Source organism: Neofelis nebulosa, chromosome 1, assembly GCF_028018385.1.
Source record: "Neofelis nebulosa isolate mNeoNeb1 chromosome 1, mNeoNeb1.pri, whole genome shotgun sequence".
In the NCBI taxonomy this organism is placed as follows: domain Eukaryota; kingdom Metazoa; phylum Chordata; class Mammalia; order Carnivora; family Felidae; genus Neofelis; species Neofelis nebulosa.
This window is the reverse complement of record NC_080782.1, coordinates 28,374,675-28,394,624: the sequence shown is the minus strand read 5'-3', so window position 1 is coordinate 28,394,624 and position 19,950 is coordinate 28,374,675. Positions and strand designations below refer to the sequence as shown.

General features: G+C 40.2%; 1 protein-coding gene and 1 non-coding gene across 2 annotated transcripts in view; one reads left to right on the top strand and one right to left on the bottom strand.

The window, feature by feature from the left end:
* Positions 1-281: 281 nt before the first annotated feature.
* On the bottom strand, positions 282-389 carry LOC131489653 (U6 spliceosomal RNA). The gene has a single exon (XR_009250670.1). It is a non-coding gene; the product is annotated as a U6 spliceosomal RNA (small nuclear RNA).
* A 14,833-nt stretch (positions 390-15,222) lies between these two features.
* The window catches only part of PRLR (prolactin receptor), a 165,108-nt gene continuing 160,380 nt past the window's right edge, over positions 15,223-19,950 (top strand). Inside the window, exon 1 of the mRNA XM_058717024.1 lies at positions 15,223-15,856. The gene's annotated coding sequence lies outside the window, so the exon portion shown is untranslated. The remainder of the gene's footprint in view (positions 15,857-19,950) is intronic.

The window sequence follows — 19,950 nt, the reverse complement described above, 5'->3', positions numbered from 1 at the left end:
ATTTAGATTTAAAAGAATTATCTATAGGTATACATTTATTGTCATTGTGTTCATCGTTTTTTGGTTGTTTTTGTGGTTCTTTGTTCCTTCCTTCTTCTCTCAGTTCCTTCCCTTGTGGTTTGATGGTTTTCTTTAGTGTTATGTATAAGTTCCTTTGTCTTTATTTTTTGTGTCTTCATTATAGATTTTTGGTTTGTGGTTATTATGAGGTTCATATATATTGACCTATACGTATGGAAGTCTATTTTAAGCTGACAGTCATTTAAATTCAAATGCATTCTAAAAGTAGGAAGCCCCTCATGAATTTGCATGTGATCCTTGTGCAAGAGTCATGCTAATCGTCTCTGTATCATTCCAATGCCAAAGTGAGAAATTGATCAGTGATTGTCAAAATGACAACCCAGAGTGAAAAGTACATTTTATTATAGGACCCAATATAAATTTAATTTATATATTTAAATTTAATAATTATAATATGTACATTAAATAACTGAAGTGCAACATTTTATGAAACAGTATTTACCCTTACTACCTGCAATACTTCTTCTTTTCTCTGTCTTTATTGCTGGTGGTGACTCATTAAATTAATTTCATGACATGCTAAGTGGGTTACAACCCATAGCTTAAAATCTCTGATCTAGATCATTAATTCATTCAACAAATATTTATGCAACACCAACATGTGCCAGGTTGCCAGGTATTGTTCTAAGTTCAGCAGAGAATTAAATAGACAAAAATTCTTGCCCTTATAGAGCTCACGACCTAGGAGTGGGATTGTATATATATGTAATATGTGACATGTATGATATATCTCCATAAACTATAAGGTATGCCAGATGGGGTAGCAGATGTTATTGATGCCCCACCCAGAACCTGGAATATCGTATCATATCATATCATTATTTTGGTGTGCTTGTTCTTATTCCAGGAGCCAAGATCTGCATGTTTCGCTTTGAGACTTTTTCCAAAGCCACAGAAGGCTTATTTGTGTACCTTGGGTAGAAGCAGAAATTAACACCCCATTCCCAAGAAGCCTACAGCCAATGACTAATGGAAGTCAGTATAAAAGTACCCCAGCTTCTTCTCCACTTGAGTGGGGTAACTGGAGCATATCCCAAGAAACCACTTCTACTTGAATTCTTGGCACAAAGTCTACTTCAGGGGTAACTCAAACTGTGAAAGAAGATGATGCGTGCTATTATAAGAAATAAATAAGAAAAGAGGTTAGGGGGTGATAGAGGGTAATTTTAAATGGGGTAATCTGGGAAGGCCTCACTGATAAGAAATAAGTGATATTTGAAGAAAAGCCTAAAGGCGGTAAGGGAGAAAGATATGTGGATATGGAAAAGAGAGAATGTTTCAGACAAGGGGGACAGCAAGTGTAAAGGCCCTAAAGCAAGAGTAAGTAGACCGGTGCAATAAGCTAAATGTCTGTATCACCCCAAATACATATGTCGAAGCCTTAACTTCCAATGTGATGGTATCTGGAGGTGGGCCTTTGGGAGGTAAGTAGGTTAAAATGAGGTCATCAGAGTGTATTCAATGATGAGATTAGTGCCCTTATAATGAGATGAAGGGAGCCAGCACTCTTTCTGCCATGTAGGGATACAGCAAGAAGGCAGCCATCTATGAACAAGGAGGAGAGCTCTCACCAGAACCCGACCATGTTGATGCCCTGTCTCAGGCGTCCAGAACCAGGAGAAATAAATCGCTGTTTAAGCCACCCAGTCTATGACATTCTTTTACAGCTGCCCTAACTGACTAAGACAACCAGAGGAATGACAGCAGGAAAAGACAGGAGATTCATGGGAGAGGTCACAGACAGAAGAGGCACCTTTAAGAAGACACTTTTAACTTCACCATTTTGTTTTTCGACCATATATTACCAATTGAGGGTTATAACATCAGGAAACCTGATTCAAAAGTATACCATGTTATTTAAAGTCAGGAAAATGTGGTAATAGCAGGAAAAGAAGCTGAAAGAGGTGTCAGAGGTTGTGTGTGGACATTTTAAAACTTCTACCAACACTCATGTATGGTTTGTTTGTTTTTTTAGTAGGCTTTCTAAAAAGAAAAACTAAAGTAAGCTTTTTATATTGACTTGCATGGCTTCCTATTATTAATTACATCTTATTGCCAGGCTTCAGGGGTGCCCTGGGAGCTTTCACATTTTCTAATCCTTTTAATTGGCGGCTTATGAGTGATACAATTGTCCTTTGGCATTAATGTTCTCATCTAAAAAAATGGGCCTATCAGCCTTGACTGCCACTGACACCATCATACCTGTTTGGTAAACACTCATCCATTCTCTTAAGGAGGAGGAAGGGTCAAAAGAACAGTGAGAGAATAAAGGGGGTTGAGAAATAATTTTTGGGTTGTTATGGGAAGAAAGAACTACTTTTTTATGCTCACATTTTAGAGAAGGGAATTCCTTCTATGCTAATCCAAACAGAGGACTCATCTTTGCTTAAACTCTTTCGGCGATGGACTCCTCACTGCTTTGCAAAGTGATCATTCCAATTCTCAGGCCCCATTGATTATATTAAAAGTTCTCCATTACTTTGAATTAAATTCCAAAGAACTTTCTAAGCAACTCAGAAGAAGTATCTCTTTCATGTGACAATCCTTTATATGACTGAATAAAACCAACCCACTTGCCTCGTTTTTCCTCCACCAAGCATCATCAGATCTATAGTACATTCCACATATGGTTACAAGCACTTGAACACAACTTAGATGATTGACTTGTCAAAAATTATGCTAATCATAAATGTTACTGCACACCTAATGTTCCTCTAAGTGTTTTTACTTCAATTATCTTCTTTAATACTCAAGCAGTCCTATGAGGTAGGTACAATTACTATTCCTATTTTGTAGATGGGGACAATATGAAACAAAGAAGTTAAATAATTTGCCTAATTACACATAATCAATGAGAAGTGGACCCAGACACTCAAACTTGCTAGTTTGCCTCCAGAGCTTATATTATTCACTATCATTCTGTTCTACCACCTGTCAAAAGTTCAGAAATAACAGAAGTAAAACCAATGAACCACTGTTAATTGTGCACATACCAAAAAGAAAATTTGCAAACCAGGAACACTCAAACCAAAACATGGGAGGAGGCTCAAGGGTATATTGTTATAAAGCAGCTTATATCATGAGAAAGCAGTGATTTTATTACTCGCAGTGATTGGTTATAATACTAGAATTTTCTTAAAGAATGAGGAATTGATCAATGGTTATCTCATATCAACCTTGAGAAACAGTTTAAATTTACTTATGATTTTTAGAGACACAAGCAAAGAGTGACCCAGGTCAAATAAAAGCTAAATTCAGTTTTGTTTGTATGACTTAACTGGTTTTGTCTGCTCAAGGAATTTTCAAGGCAAGTATCTATTTGTTTTTTATTTTAACATACCTATCCACTAACAAACCCAGGGTTAGTGAGGAAGAGTCCAGACTAAGACTCAGGCCTTCTGGTTCCCAGTCCAATGCTCTTTTCACCATGTCACATTACCCTGAGTGTGGATAGAATGCCCTGGGGAGAAAGTAGGGGGGGTTGAGGGAGGGAGAACTGGATATAGAATTCCCAAACCCCAATCCCCAGAAGAACTGGGGAAATCCTTTGAGTTTTCACTTCTCTTACCAAAAATAACCTTCCCTATTTCTAAATTTAGTCAGAAAAATGCACATTGGCAAAGACAAAAAGGTAGTCTTCCTCTAGAAAAGACTTCTAAGATTCTCCCTAATTCCCACACCTTGGGCCTCAGTGAAGATGAAGATCAGGGAAGTTTTCACTTCAAACTAGGAAGGAAACAGTGGCCTCCAGCCACAGATCCTTGTCACCTGAGGCTGTTGAGATGGTGAAAATTCACTGCTGAAAGCTTCCTTTGTGTTTTATTTTCCTTCTTCCGCAAAGAGCTGAGAGGTGGAGTAAGGAGAAAGGGGTGGGCTCAGCTTATAAAGCTGACTCTGAAAGATTTCATCAAGAAAGTGAACGCTTAGGAAGGACACGTGAAGCAAAATCTCAGAGAAAGAAACCAAGGAAGAACACAGAAATAACAATTATCAATAGTATTATCCTATGGCAGCAGCAGGACTATCTATTTAGCATGAAAGTCAGCTCAGGTCATGCTACTCAAGGCCTCAGTGGTTTCCCTCTTCCCTCCCAAGAGGAAACTTAACTTCAGAAAGGCACTGCATAGTCCTCGTTCAGAACTCTGCTCAAAGTGTGTTTTCGAAGGGGCTCATCTTGACTCTCTGACTAAATTCAAACTCTCCCTATCTCACTTCTCTGTTTTACCTCTTAATATATACCACTACTTAACATGTGGTTTATTTGTTTGTTTTTAGTCTCTTCTCCCCCAAGCTCCAGACTATAATGCCAGGGAAAACATCTCAGACTAAGTCTAATTTTTTTCCTGCTATAATCCAGCATATAAAACTGAAACTGGTAATGGTCGATGGATGGATGAATTAATGAATGAATGAAAAAATGAATGAACATGGGCGCCTGGGTGGCTCAGTCAGTTAAGCCTCTGACTTCAGCTCAGGTCATGATCTCAGAGTTGGTGAGTTTGAGCTCCCCCACATCGGGTTCTCTGCTATCAGCACAGATCCCGCCTCAGATTCTCGGTCTCCCTCTCTCTGCCCCTCCTCTGCTTGCTGGCACTCTTCTCTCTCTCTCTCTGTCAAAAATAAATAACATTAAAAAAAATGAATGAATGAAACTAGGAGTAAAAAAAGAAAGCACATAGGTAAAGATAGTAACAAAAAGATGAATAATCTCAACAGTAAGGAGACCTGAAAATGAGGTTTGTCACCCAAAGATGGACAGGAAGATGGGGCAAGATGAGAGGAACTGATAAATCCTCAGTGTCTAAAAAAAGTAAGAATGTTCATCTTATCTGCAAACCCAACCGAAGGCCTGTGTTTTAAGAGCTCTTTCTCTCTAGTCTCACATACACAAAAATGATTCTGATAGCTTTTATTTAGTGAGCCAGACATATGATCTGTATTAGTTCCAGTCTTCCCAATGACCCTGAGCAATGAATTATTATCCCTACTTCACAGATGAGGAAAGTAAAGGCAAAAGTCGAAGCAATTTATTCACAATAGCCAAAAGTTGACCACCACCCAAATGGCCATCAACGAATGAACAGATAAATAAAATGTATGTATATCTTTAACATAGAGTATTATTTAGCCACAAAAAAGGAAGGAGCTATTAATACACACTATGACATGGATAAACCTAAAAAAAAAAAAAAGAATGTGCTATGTGAAAGAAGCCAGACACAAAAAGTTACATACTGTATAATTCCATTAATATGAAATAACCAGAATAAGTACATACATAGAAACAGAAAGCAGATTGGTTGTCAAGGACTGGGAGGAGAAGGACAAGGAATGACTGCTCAGTGGGGGTATATGGGCTCTTCTTTGGGGGTGATAAAAAGGTTTTGGAATCACCTAGATACAGGTGATGGCTGTACAGCACAAACATTGTGAATAAAATAAATGCCACTGTATTGTACACTAAGATAGTTAATTTTATGTTCACCTCAATAATTAAACTAAATTAAATTAATTAAATTAAATCAAAGGGTTACCAATTTGCACAGTGTTAAAGTGAGTTCCTCAAGTTTAAATGAAAGGGCACAAAACAACAATAAGAAAGCATATGAAAGTATAAAACTCACTGGTAAAAGTAAAGATAAGGTAAATACACAATCCTGTAATACTGTAACAGTGGCATGTAAATCATTTTTTATTTTAATATAAAAGTTTAGAGGTAGTATCATGAATAACTATAATTATATACCTACAGATATTTGATCATGAAACCCAATATAAAAAGATGTAAGTTGTCACATTGATAGCATATGGGGGAGAGGTCAAAGTGTAGAATTTTTATATACTATAGAAATAATGTTGTTATTAGCTCAAAATTAACTCATAAGTATAAAATGTCTTATATAAGCTTCATGGTTACCAAAAAAGAAAATACCCATAAAAAATAAACAAATAAAAACAAATTAAAGCATATTACTAAAAAAAAAAATCAACACAATACAAAAGGAAGAAAGTGAGAGGAAATGAGGAACAAAAGAACTACAAGACAGACAAAAAACAATTAGCATAATGTCACTAGTAAATCCTTTCATATCAATAATTCCTTCAACATAAATGGATTAAACTCCCCAGTCAAAAGAATGGCTGAATTAATTTTTAAAAAGAACCTACTATATGCTATCTATAATAGACTCGTTTTAGATTTAAGGGCAAATAGGCTAAAAGTGAAGAGGTGAAGATATTCCACACAAATGGTAAAAACAAAACAAAACAAAACAAAACCCACAGACATGGCCATACTTACATCAGACAAAACAAACTTTAAGTAAAAAACTGTCACTAAACACAGAGAAGGACATTATGTAATGACAAAAGGATCAATTCATCAAGAAGATATAACAAAATTATATATGCACTTGACAATAGAGCACCTAAGTATATAAAGCAAACATTGACAGATCTGAAGGGAGAAATAGACAATAACATAATAATAGTAAAAGACATCAATAACCCACTTTCAGTAATGGATAGGATATCCAGGCAGAAGAGCAATAAGGGAACAGAGGATTAGACAACACTACAGACCAAATAAACCTAACAGAAATACACAGAACATTCCACTCAACAGCAGTAAAATACACATTCTCTTCAAGCACACGTGGAACATTTCCCAAGAAAGAGCCCATGTTAGGTCACAAAACTAGTTTTAGTTTCAATGTTAAGAATATTGAAATGGCATCAAGTATCTTTTCCAAAACACAACAGAAGGAAACTAGAAATCAATAACAGAAGGAAAACTAGAAAATTCACAAATGAAAATGGAAATTAAATAACACACTCTTGAACAACCATTGGGCCAAAGAAGACATCAAAATGAAAACCAGAAAATTACTTGAGACAATTGAAAATGAAAGTGCAGCATACAAAAACTATAGGACGCAGCAGAATAAGAACTAGCAGCAAAGTTTATAGCGATCATCGCCTACATTACAAACAAAAAAAGACTGAAAAACAAAACCCAACCTTAAACCCCAAGGAACTAGAAAAAGAAGAAAAAACAAAGCCCAAAGTTAGCAGAAGGAGTAAATAATAGAAATTAGAGAAGAAATCAATGAAATAGAGAACAGAAGAAAAACAAATAGACAAAATCAACAAAATTCAGTTGCTCTTAAAAAAAATAACAAAACAGATGAAACTTTAGCTAGACTAAGAAAAAAAAAGAGAGAGGAGAGTCAAATAAATAATATCATAAATGAAAAAGGAAATATTATACCTGACACCAGAGAAGTAAAAAGGATCATAAGAAACTACACAAGAAAACCCTGTGTGCTATTGGTAGGAAGGTAAAATAGTGTAGTTGCTATGGAAAATAGTATGGAGATTCCTCAAAAAATTGAAAATAGGACTAACATATGATCCAGCAATCCCACTTTGGGTATATGTCCCCAAAATTGGTATCAGGATCTTTTTTTTTCATGTTTATTTATTTATTTTTGAGATAGAGAAAGTGAGAACACAAATGGAGGTGGGGGGCAGAGAAAGAGGGAGACACAGAATCCAAAGCAGGCTCCAGGCTCCCGAGCTGTCAGCACAGAGCCCAACACGGGGCACGAATCCACGAACTATGAGATCATGACCTGAGCTGAAGTTGGCCACTTAACCGACGGAGCCACCCAGAAGGCCCGTTATCAGGATCTTAAAAGAGATATTTGAACTCTCATGTTCACTGCAGCATTAGTCACAGTAGCCAAGATATGGAAACAACCTAAGTATCCAAGGACAGATAAACGGACAAAGAAAACATAGTATGTACATACAGTGGGATGTTATTCAGCCTGTAAAAATGAAAATCCTGTATATGAGAGAACATGGCTGAACCTGGAGGCTGTGATGCTAAGTGACATAAACCAGTCACTTATAATAGGTATCTAAAATAGTCAAACTCAGGGGCGCCTGCGTGGCGCAGTCGGTTAAGCATCCGACTTCAGCCAGGTCACGATCTCGCGGTCCGTGAGTTCGAGCCCCGCGTCAGGCTCTGGGCTGATGGCTCAGAGCCTGGAGCCTGTTTCCGATTCTGTGTCTCCCTCTCTCTCTGCCCCTCCCCCGTTCATGCTCTGTCTCTCTCTGTCCCAAAAATAAATAAAAAACGTTGAAAAAAAATTTAATAAAAATAAAATAAAATAGTCAAACTCAGACGCCTGGGTCAGTCATTGAGCATCTGACTCTTGATTTCAGCTCAGGTCACGATCCCAGGGTTGTGGGATCAAGCCCTGTGTCAGGCTCCGTGCTAAGTGTGGAATCCGCTTGTGATTCTCTCTCTCTCTCTCTCTCTCTCTCTCTCTCTCTCTCTCTGCCCCTCTCCCCTGCTCGAATGCATTCTCTCTCTCTCAGTCTCTCTCTCTAATTAATTAATTAAAAATAAATAGTCAAATTCATAGAAGCAGATAGTAAAATGGTAGTTTCCAGGGGCTGGATGGAGGAGACAATGGGAACTCATTCTTCAACGGGTATAAAGTTTCAGTTATGCAACAGGAATAATTCTAGGAGATCTGCTGTACAACATTGGGTCTAGAGCTAACAATATTGTATAGTACACTTAAAATTTTGTTAGGAGGGTAGATGTCATGTTAAGTGTTCTTACTACAGTTAATAAAATAAAATAAAATAAAATAAAATAAAATAAAATAAGAAACAAATATTGCCATATATCAGAAACTTAATTGGGAACTTACCTAACAGTGTGTTCCCCCCATCCCTCCCCCAAAACACATACAAGATAGAAAAGAAGAAAGCACATAGGTCAAAGTCATTTTACCTCTGTATACAAATTGGGCATTTCAGGAGGAATACTTGTTTTACTCTCACTTGTGCTTTATCAAGTCGAACACTGAAGCAGCAGATCTTGTCAAAATACAAAGACAGACTTGGAAGGTAATAAGCTCTAACAAGCTCCCAGGTAATACCAATGCAGCTGGTCTAAGGACCACACTTTGAGTATCTAGAGGCACATACACTGGCCTAAAGAAACCCACGTGGCTAGTGCAGACTGATGACCACTGTATTTTATTCAGCGTGCTCAGTTTCCCTCTTCGAGTTTAGGACACATGGATCCTTATCAGTCAACAGGCCAGCTCTCTTCCTACTGCATGTCCACATGGAGAAAAATATTCCCACTTCCCATGTTCATACAGGCTCACTGTACTTAACCTAACAGTTTATTCACTAATGAGGGTTTCCTTGGAAGGAAGGAAACATTGTCTAATAATAGTAATGCTTTATATTTACACATGGTTTATAATTTACCAAGTGCACTCACACGTTAGGTCATATCAGCCTCACAATGTTCCTTGGAGATAGAACAGAAGAGTGTATTATAAACCCATTTGATAGAGGCTAGCAGAGTGCCTTCAGAGTTGAAGCCATCAGGGAAAGCTTTTAGAAGAAGCTGATTTTGAATATGAAGATCAGGAATGTCTAAAATTTGGAGTAGGTGAAGACTGGGAGAAATAAAATTCCAAGAAGGAAAGATGGGATTCAAACACTATAAATATTTATTGAGCTACTACTCCAAAACCAGTAAGATCAGCAGGAGCAAAGATATTTTAATTTTATTCTGTGGGAAGTAGGCACCATTAAGAACTTTAATTCAGGGAGTGATATAATCAGATTCATCATGGAAGCATTTGAATTTTACACAAGCAAGGCTGGTGAGAGTGAGACCATCCAGCCCAGCGGGGGGCTACTGAAGGGGGAGAAGTAAAAAATGATGAAGGCATGAATTGAAGCATTAACAGTGAAACGGGATAAAGAAGATGTTTGTGGGGCGCCTGGGTGGCTCAGTGGGTTAAGCATCCGACTTCGGTTCAGGTCATGATCTCACAGTTCATGAGGCTGAGCCCTGCATTGGGCTCAGCACCTGAAGCTTGCTTTGGATTTTGTGTCTCCCTCTCTCTCTGCTCCTCCCCCACTCCTGCTCTCTCTCTCTCTCTCTCTCTCTCTCTCTCAAAAATGAATAAACATTTTAAAAAATTAAAAAAAATATTTGTGCCTGATTGGATGTAGAATGTGAGACAAAGGGAACATTAACAGTTGAAGTCATCAGAAAAGATAAGGGTTTATATCTCAAGGACCATAAAAATGTACATGACCTTTGACTTAATTATGTCTCACTTAGGCTAAGAAATAAGAAAATAAATCCCTCAAAGGCAAATTTTTTTCCACAAATATGTTCATTATAGTATTATTTATAACAGTAAAAATTTGGCAGTGCCTGGGTGGCTCAGTTAGTTAAGTGTTCGACTTCAGTTCTGGTCGTGATCATGAATTTCAGCCCCTTCACTGGGCTCTTCACTGTCGCTGCTTGGGATTCTCTCTCTCTCTCTCTGTCTCTCTCTCTCTGTCTCTCTCTCTCTGTCCCTCCCCTCCCAAAACAAATAAATAAACTTAAAAAGAACTGGGGAACAACTTAAATGTTCATAATATGGTATGATTAAGTAATTATTATTATTGTGCAATAAAAGTAAAATTACATTATAAGATTAAAGAAAAAATTGAGGAAATTTAAAAGACCTAAATAAACAGAGACATAGTTTCTGGGTGGAAGAACTAATGTTTCAAGGACATAAACCTTTTTCAAATTAATAAATAAGTGAATTATAATGCCCAGGAAATTTTTTTTAATTTGAACAAATTGATTCTAAAATTTTATGAAAAAAATATATGACATTTATCAAGAAAATTTTAAAAGACTTTGATAAAGTATTTGCATTAATTGGCATTACAATATGCTATTTTTACAATACAATTATCAAAATTGTGCATTATTGGCTTGCAAATAGGCATGTCAAACAAAACAGAATAGTGCCCAGAATAAATATGAATACATATGTAAATGTAATGTGTGATATTTATACTAGAAATCAGTGAAGAAATCAGGGATTTTTCCATAAAGGGGAATGGGATAATTCACTATGCATTCAGAAGAAAATTAATCTAACATTTATAAATAAAAATATGTAATTATAGTTAAATTATATATAATTTGCATATTATATTTAATATATTGATATATTAATATATTAATATCTTACCTAATTATATTATAATGTAAGTATATTATAATTGAATATTAATTATATATTACATTTAGCAAATAGCAATATTTATATTTATACTATTTACAAATATAAGATATAATAAATTTAATATCTATAATATTTAAAAACAATTCCCAAGATAAAGATCTATTTTTTTTAAACTAACAGTATGAGAAGCAAAAAAGCAAAACCGAAAACGTAGGGCCTTAATAGAATATAACTGACAGATTTGACTAGTTGAAACTCTAACCTTACATGCAGTGAAATTGTCCATAAACAAAACTAAGGGAAACAGGACAGGCACAGAGAAATGTTTACAGTATATTTCACAAGGTGTTAACATGTATAATAGTAACAGAGACCTCAAAGATTAATTTTTAAAAATACAAACATACCAGAAGAAACATAGGCATATGATTGAACAGCCACAGCATGAAGAGAAATAATTCAAATAATAATGAACACATGGACTCAACCTCCCAAGAAGTCAAGAGACTGTGAACAAGAACAATAAGACACCATGTTTGCTTACCAGACTGGCAAAAATTAGATTGACAAAAGTTCAATGGTGGCAAGAATGTGAGAAAACATCCTTGGTAGGAGTGTATGTTAGTGGGGGCGTGTATTGTTAAATACTTGGGGAATAATTACCTACCCTATGACTCAGTAATCTCACTTCTAGGACTTTTTTTCCATAACATTTGTGGAGAGCAACTTGGCAGTGATCTATCAAAAGTGTAGTTCCCATTCCCTTTGACCCAACAATGCCACTTCTAAATATTTATCCTAAGGTACATGCAAAGATAATCATGGCAGGAATTCTGACGATGAAATGTTGAATTTACCAAAGGTCTAACAATGGAAGAATAGTAGAATAAATTACAGTCCAGACAGCCATTAAAAAAAAAATGAGTTACCTTGGGGCACCTGGGTGGCTCAGTCGGTTGAGCGTCTGACTCTTGATTTTGGCTCAACTCATGGTCCCAACGTCAGGGGATTGAGCTCTGTGTTAGGCTTTGCACTGAGTGTGGAGACTGCTTGGGATTCTCTCTCTTCTTCTGCCCCCTCCCCTGCTCATGTTCTCTCTCTCTCTAAAATAAAAAAATAATATAAAAAAAAAGAATGAGTTAAATCTGTAGCTAGTAACCTAAAATAAATAATTGCACTGAGCTTAAAGACAAGTCACAGGAACTATTATATTTTTAGTTTTAAAAATATTTGCATGTGCATATAGAGACATGAATATATACATGTAGGAAAAGGATAGATATGCCCTAGTCTGTTAATGGTGGTCACCTCCAAAGATGAGATCAGATGAAAGAGGTCCTAGGAGGGTGTGTGATTTGGGAAGGTTGTATTTGACTTTACAAATACATAGAGTTTTTAAAAAATTGTGTTTATTTTTGAAAGAGGGAGAGAGAAAGTATGAGCAGGGGAGGGGCAGACAGAGAGGGAGACACAGAATCTGAAGCAGGCTCCAGGCTCCGAGCTGTCAGAACAGAGCTTGACACGGGGCTTGAACTCCCAAATCCCGAGATCATGACCTGAGCCGAAGTTGGACGCTCAACCGACTGAGCCACCCGGCACCCTGACACGGATTTTTTTTTAACAGTGCTATGATGTGAGTGATTTTTTTTACTCTTTTGGTATTTTTAGCATTTTTCTTTTTCTTTCCTCTTCTTTCTTCTTCTTCTTCTTCCTCCCCCTCCTCCCCCTCCTCCTTTCTTCCTTTTTTTTTTTCCTTTTGAGAATGGAATATAGCCCTGAAAGAAGAAAGATGAAGAACCAAAGGCAAAACCGTTCCCATCCAGGAAGGAGGAGAAAGGAGAGGCGTGGCAAAAAGCAACACAATGAAGTTAGGGACAGAAAGGGTCTGGGGGGAGGGCACGGGGCGAGAACCAAGGAACGACAGCTTCTAGTGGAGAAAGGAGGGATGCAGAAGGGTGAAGGCAGGCCAGGGACCAGCAGATAAGGAGAAGCATGGTGGGAGCCTGGATGCAAACGGGGATTAGGCAGCCGTTTTTTTACCCTGCCTGTGCATCTCTGGAAAAACAGAGAAATCAGGACCTAAACATCTTGAAGTAGAAGCTCCTCAAGTGACACCAGACACAGTAGCTTTGAAACACTCATACGATTGCGGTGTGCAGCCAAGGTTGGGAACCACGACTGAATGCATAGAAAGCATGAGTCAGGGAAGCTGAGAAGTGTAGTTCGTTCTTTCATAACGTCGGACAGATGCAGAAAGGAGTGACTTGTAAATAAAAGTTATTAGAACTTGGTAAAGTACCAAAAGGGTTGCCAGCGTCAAGGGAGACCTGAAGATATTATGGGCTAGGATGAAGAAGCCTATGGAGCAGAAAAGATTAAATATTTGAGGAAGGTAGAAAAAAGGGGAAACGGAAAAATAAAAGAGTTAATGATTCTAGACTTTGTTATTTGTCAGGCATTTTACATATGCTATCACCATTATTATTCCTTTTACTGGTGATTAATAACCACTATTATTATTATTTTTGAGGCATATATTACTGCATCCTATTTACGGGGAGGCAACCAAAGCTTAGGAAAGCCAAATCAATAGTAAGGACTCAAACCCACGCCAAAGGTATTCAGCAAAGGAGCAAGGTCTTGGAGGCAGTGGGCAGGGATGGGCTCCAGGACTCAGCTGGAAGAGTGGCTTGAAGGAAAGGAGGAATACATCCACTGAGACAGAGATGAGACAGAGACGAGCTGGAAGGGAGCAGACCAAAAGGGACCAGAGCACGTTAGTGTGGAGAGGAGGACGCAATGGTGGTAAAACAATTGTGGTGCAGAAAGTAAAGAGATTGTGGCTCGCAGCCAACTTCCTTCATCATCTGAGTAAAGTAAATTCACTGACGGTGAATGCCAGTGGTTAGGGACATTGTGTGTTGCACAACCGAGCAGAAAGCCAGTCTTGCCCTTCTCTCCCAGTGGGCTGTGCATTAGTCACTCAACAAGCAATCTGTCACCTGCTGGAAGCCGTGTGCACGGGTGAGCTGAGCTGCCTGTCCCTAACTGGAAACCACAAGGAGGAAAAGCAAGGTCCCTTACCTTCTGAGAACTTACAGTCTGGAGTTACCCAGAGCACTGTTCTTTCACCAGCTGTTAAAATGGTCTGACTAGAACAGCTCTAAGAAAACTAAGTGATCCTTTGCCTTGCAAAAGTTCTATAGAAATATTTTGTCATTGAAGATCCTATGTCACCCAGTGGTTTTAGAAATAAATAGGAGTTGCCTACTTTTATGGCCACCATGAGCGAACGTAAATGTACCTGGACGATCACAGAAAGCATGTGAAGGCTGTGCCTGAAAGGTGCATCTCCCCGTAGACTCCCACCAAAGACCAGATGGAGTCTGTGGCCATGTTATTGGAACAGGAAGCACCAGGTGATTGTACCTATGCAGGTGCATCTGGACTTCCAGTCCAAAAGAATCACCAAAGCATCCTGGGGTCTTCAACATCTTCCTGAGACCTGGCAAGTGGCTGCTGGAGAATATCATTTGCCAGTTATTCCAGAGTGGCAGGAAAAGTGGCACCGAAGGGGGAAAGCCCAGTGTTCCAATTAACTTTTATTTTTGAAACTCAATAGCCTTTGTTTAAAATATCTCTCTGGTACCCCTCTGGGTTATGAAACAATCAGCTGCAGGATTAATCAATGGCACCAAACAGACATTAGCAACTCACTAATTGAGAGATAACTATTTGATTCAGGCAGGTACTATTTATTTTGGCACTTTTTTGCAAGAGAAAAGGTGGCCTTCCTGAATGGTTTTGTTATTAGCAAATAAAAAGACCCTGTTAGAAAAAAATAAATCCTACATTTGTGGAAAACAACAAAAGAGTGGCCCTACCACCTTTTCTGCGGAAAATAAACACAGCACCCTGGAAGTTTCGGCTTCGGGGGTATCAAAAAAGAAAGCAAAACCTGCCTTAGGTCACTGTTTATTTGCTTTTGTCCCTTTCACTCTGACCCCTCCTTCTTCTCACGGAAGGGGAGATTCAACTCCCTGGAGACCCCCCCTCGAATATCGTCAAGCTGCTGTTCCTCAGAAATAAAGAAATTTGACACGGAGACACTCCACATCTTGGCTGCCAGGAGAAATACCATCTTCGAGGTCATTCCATGTATTGAGACATTTGTTATTATTGTTTTGTCAGTGTATTTTCTGGTGCAGTCCCAGCGGAAGATGTGGGGCCCATATCACGCAAGACTAATGTGGGATCATCGGTTATTTCTTCTCCGCGTCTTTGCTGTCTTCCGGGGCCCCAACCCACCTCCCTCACCTTGTAAAACTGGCAGGCTCCGGACATTTTGCATGCTGAAGAAAATCACTGTTTTGCCTCCAGCAAGGAACAAGAATGTTGCAACACTGACTCCTCCTCTCATGAAGAAAGAGTGAACAAGTGCACCGAGTTGAGCTTCTCACAGAGCCACCGGGCTGGGGACGGAGGCGCCCAGGTTGGGCTCCTGAGACTCCAGTCTTCTGGACTTCCCCCAACCCCCGCTCCCGCCTCCGCCCCCTTCCCGTCTTACTCCCTTCTCACCCTCTGTCTGGATTCTACCGGCTGTTCGTGAAACAGCTTTGCACCCATTGGATCTCCACGTCCTTTTGCAGGAAGTGCTCACGGACTGTTACGGCAGACTTTGCTCCCAGGCAAAAGTGAGTAGACTGCGGCAGACGCGGGGGCTGCGGGTTCGAGGCCGGCGAGTTGGAAAGGTAGCGCGCGCGCGCGCGCGGCGCTCGGACTGCGGGTTCGAGACCCGCGTGCGGCACGGACTGCTGCCCGGAAAGCGCCAGAACCCAGCCGGAGGCGGCAGAGTTGCTGCCCAGCAGCGGCCGCAGGTGCGAAAGCCGGGGCTCTGAGCGCAGTCAGCATTGCTGGCCCCCTCGGAGAAGAACTAAAAGTGCCCCCTCACCTTACAACTGCACACATTCGGCTTCTTTGTAAGGCATCTTCGGATGCGCCCTGGAGAGTGAGTTTCGGCGTGACTCCGGGATTCTCACAATGTAAATTATTTACATCAAACTGAAAAGAAAAAATAGCGGGAAGGGGCTCCGGCAGGAGAGGTGATGCCCGCGGGCTGGCGGGGCCCCGGGGCGGCGGCGCAGCCTCCCAGGCAGCGGGCGGGGAAAGTTCAGCGCGGCTCGCGCCGGCCAGAGAGGCGGGGCTCGCCGGCGAAGGCTGTGGGCGCAGAGGCAGGTGGGAGGCCTTCCAGCCGGGGAGGCGGCCGCGGGCCGGGCCCGCGGGCGGGCGCGTTCAGGTAACTGGGGATCCGGGCGCGGTGCTGGGGAGCCGGCCAGCGGGACGGGAGTGCCGGCTCTTGGAGCAGGAAAACATCCTCGTAGTGACCTCTACCTGCATCCTGGGGAAGCCGCCCACGGTGCCCTAATGACTAGCCATTTAGGGTTTTATATGATTGGGCTTGAAAACGGTTCCAAATAGCATTCTTAATCTGGAGCGATTCGTTTGTTTTCATTCATCAAGTTCACTGGCAAAGATTGCCCCCAGTGTCATGCTCCGTGGTCAGTGGAGTGCGCCTCTGGCTGTGCAAACTTGGGCAAGGCACTAGTCCTCTCTGGGCCTCTGTTTTCTTTGCAACATTTAGGGAAATTAATCATTCCATATACATATCCCATTAAACGTTATATGTGTGTATACATGACATTTTATATATAATCATATAGAATATGCTAATATTCTATATATATATCATATATAGAATATATATATATTCTATATATTCTATATATATTCAATATATATATATTCTATATATGATATATATATATAGAATATTAGCATATTCTATATGATATATATTATATATTTTAATATATCATAACATATACAATTATATATCCTATAATATTTTATATATATAAATGGGGTAAATGTATTGAATAGTGTAAGGAAGAAGCAGATGAAATTTTTAATTTTAGTGATTCTTAAAAATTGGGAATCATGGGTCCTTTGGAGAATTATCTATGAGTTCTCCCCCAAGGGAAAAAATGTTCTTATGTACTGTACATAAAGTTTTGCAAGCAATCCCTCAAGGTTTGTAACTCTCCTTGAAGATCCTGCCTGAACCCCAAGCAAACATTCCTTTCCTTCCTTTTGAGCACATTTTGTATCAAGACCACCCAGCTAAACCCCTGCTGGCAGCTGGGCTGGCTATGGAAGTAACAGCCTTCCTCTGGAGTCCAGAGTCAGCCTTGCTGCTGAAGGAGAAAGCGCTTCTGTCATAAGTAAGCTCCTGGGACACTGTTTCCCAAAGGCTTCACCAACCTCTGCTTCCTGGGGAGCCCTCCTCACAAACTCTTTTAATGATTTTCCTAAGGTGATGGTCCTCAGCCCTAGAGATTTCAGTCCTACAAACAGCACTTGAGAGCCACCTGTAAAAGGTCACCGTCTGTCTCAAAGATAGCTCTTCAGGTCACCTAGCTGGATGCCAGAAAGTGTAGCCAAAGCTTTGTTTTGAAGGAAACAAAGTGCTGTTTTCTCTCCAGTGCGTGGTAGGAGTAGTGACAGTGTTCTTTTGGACCTGTGGACCTTCTTTTAAAGTACTGGGGACTCCTGTCTCGTGGGACCTGGGTCTTCCATTGGCAGTGCCAGCAAGGTACAGCAGAGGACACGTGGAGCTTTGGAACCCCACAGACTGGGCTTCAAATCTGGGCTCCCACACTCCGACAAGTTACTGAACTACGCTAAGCCTCACTTTTCCTGTTTGTGAAATGGGGAGCAATACTGCCTTTCTTGCACGGTTGTTAGGAAAATGGAAACTGAAAAATGGAAATGGCTGGTTCATAGTCAGTAATAAGCTGCTGTTAGGAATATTAATGTGAGGTTATAAGTAAGTGTTAAATAGTTCCATGCTTTTTTAGAACAGCTTACTTTCTCTCCTACAGGGCTTATGTCAGCAAAAGAATGAGTAAAGTCACTTCTGGTCTAATTATTCTCAGGGATGAGTGGTGAGTCTAGAATACAGAGTTGGCTTTCCTGCTTCATCTTCGTCAAGCAGAGCACTCTGTGTTGCCCGCAAATAACATGTGTCCAGACTGGCATGGATCCTCGACCCTTCCTCTCAATTCTCTTTTGGCCCATAATCTTGAACGTGAAATGTCTAGCTCTCTGCTCTTAGTGACAAACACCTCAGCATGGAGACTCGAGCGGCTTCATGGTTGCATCCATCTCCAGATACGCGAGAAACTGTCTCTGTAAAGAGAAATGTCTCCACTGTCATCGTTCACAGTGTGGCTCAGATAGCCAGCTCAACTTATTCTCTCTGGTGTCTCTCCGTATCTCTCTTTTCCTCTCTCTCTTAGTTACAGTTACCCCTCAGTTATAAGAAGCTGGATGACGTAGAAATGTGGGAAAGAAATGCCAGAATTTTAAAGGGCAGTTGGATCCCCTCCAAGTAGCCCTTCCAAAGATCCATCAGTATATTGTGGCAAAGCAGTCTTGCATGCAAAGGTGACAGTATTGATATCTGCTGTCCCTTGAGCCATTAAGATGAACGAAGCACTTTTCTACATCACCTCAGTTAATTCTCACAGCAACATTGCAAGGTATGCGTTATCATCTAAATCTTTACAAATACATCGAGGTTTATAAAAATTTACATTACTTGCCCGATCTGCAGAGCTGGTAAAAGGCAGAGCTGGGATCCAAGCCTGGGATCCCTGGACTTGGATCCCAGTTCTGCCTGACTATGGCACTCACTCTTTTCATACTAGGTTAGTGCTGCCACGCTCCCTGGCACCAGAAAGTTGCATCATGCCAACTGGGTCCCAACCCAGTTCTTTAGAACATTTAGGGCAGGAATAACCAAATCTTCTAGGTGATTGAAGTGGTGTGAACATATACTTTGCATGAGATACATATTAACAGGCAGCAACAATGAAATCGCCTGTGAAGAATAATTTTCCCAGCCCTTTCCAGATCCAGCTGTGACACTCCAGTTAGGCAATACTAAACCTCAGCAGGCGGGGCTGGCTCTGGGCCACCAACTTCCTGAGCGACTCTTTTAGCTTAAAAAGAGCCCTGGAATCTCCATTCTCTGCTACTTTAAAAAGGAACCTGGTCATCCTTTACGGTAACCTCCCTGTATTAAGCATTTATTCATTGAACAAATAACTTGCTGAGCTCTGAAAAAGACAGACAAGGTCCTGGCACTTGTGGAGCTTCTGTGCTAGAGACAGTGACAGATAAGAGGCAGGTGAACAAATACATAAATAAGATGATTTCAGATATTAAGAAATGCTATGAAGAAGGTAAGGAGAGGCGGGGGCTAACAGGGCTTGGAGGCAACTTGAAATAGGGCAGCCAAGGAGATTTCCACAAAAAGGTCATTCTTGAACTTGTATAAGAGGGAGCCAGTCTGATGAAGGTCTGGGGAAAGGACTGCCTTAGCAGAAGAACCTCCAGGGAAAGATCTGGAAGTGGAATAAATGAAGCAGTAGAGGGGTGCCTGGGTGGTTGGGTCGATTAAGTGTCTGACTCTTGGGTTTGGCTCAGGTCATTATCTCTCGGTTTGTGGGAGCCCCGTGTTCAGCTCCGTGCTGACAGTGCAGAGCCTGCTTGAGTGTCTCTCTCTGTCCCTCCCTTGCTCGTGCTCTCTCTCTCTCTCTCTCTCTCTCAAAATAAATAAACATTAAAAAAATTAAGCAGTAGAGCCTCAAATATTAGATGTCCCCTTGGAAATCAATATGGATTTTATATAGGGGAAATTACTGATTGACTGCTTATTACATTC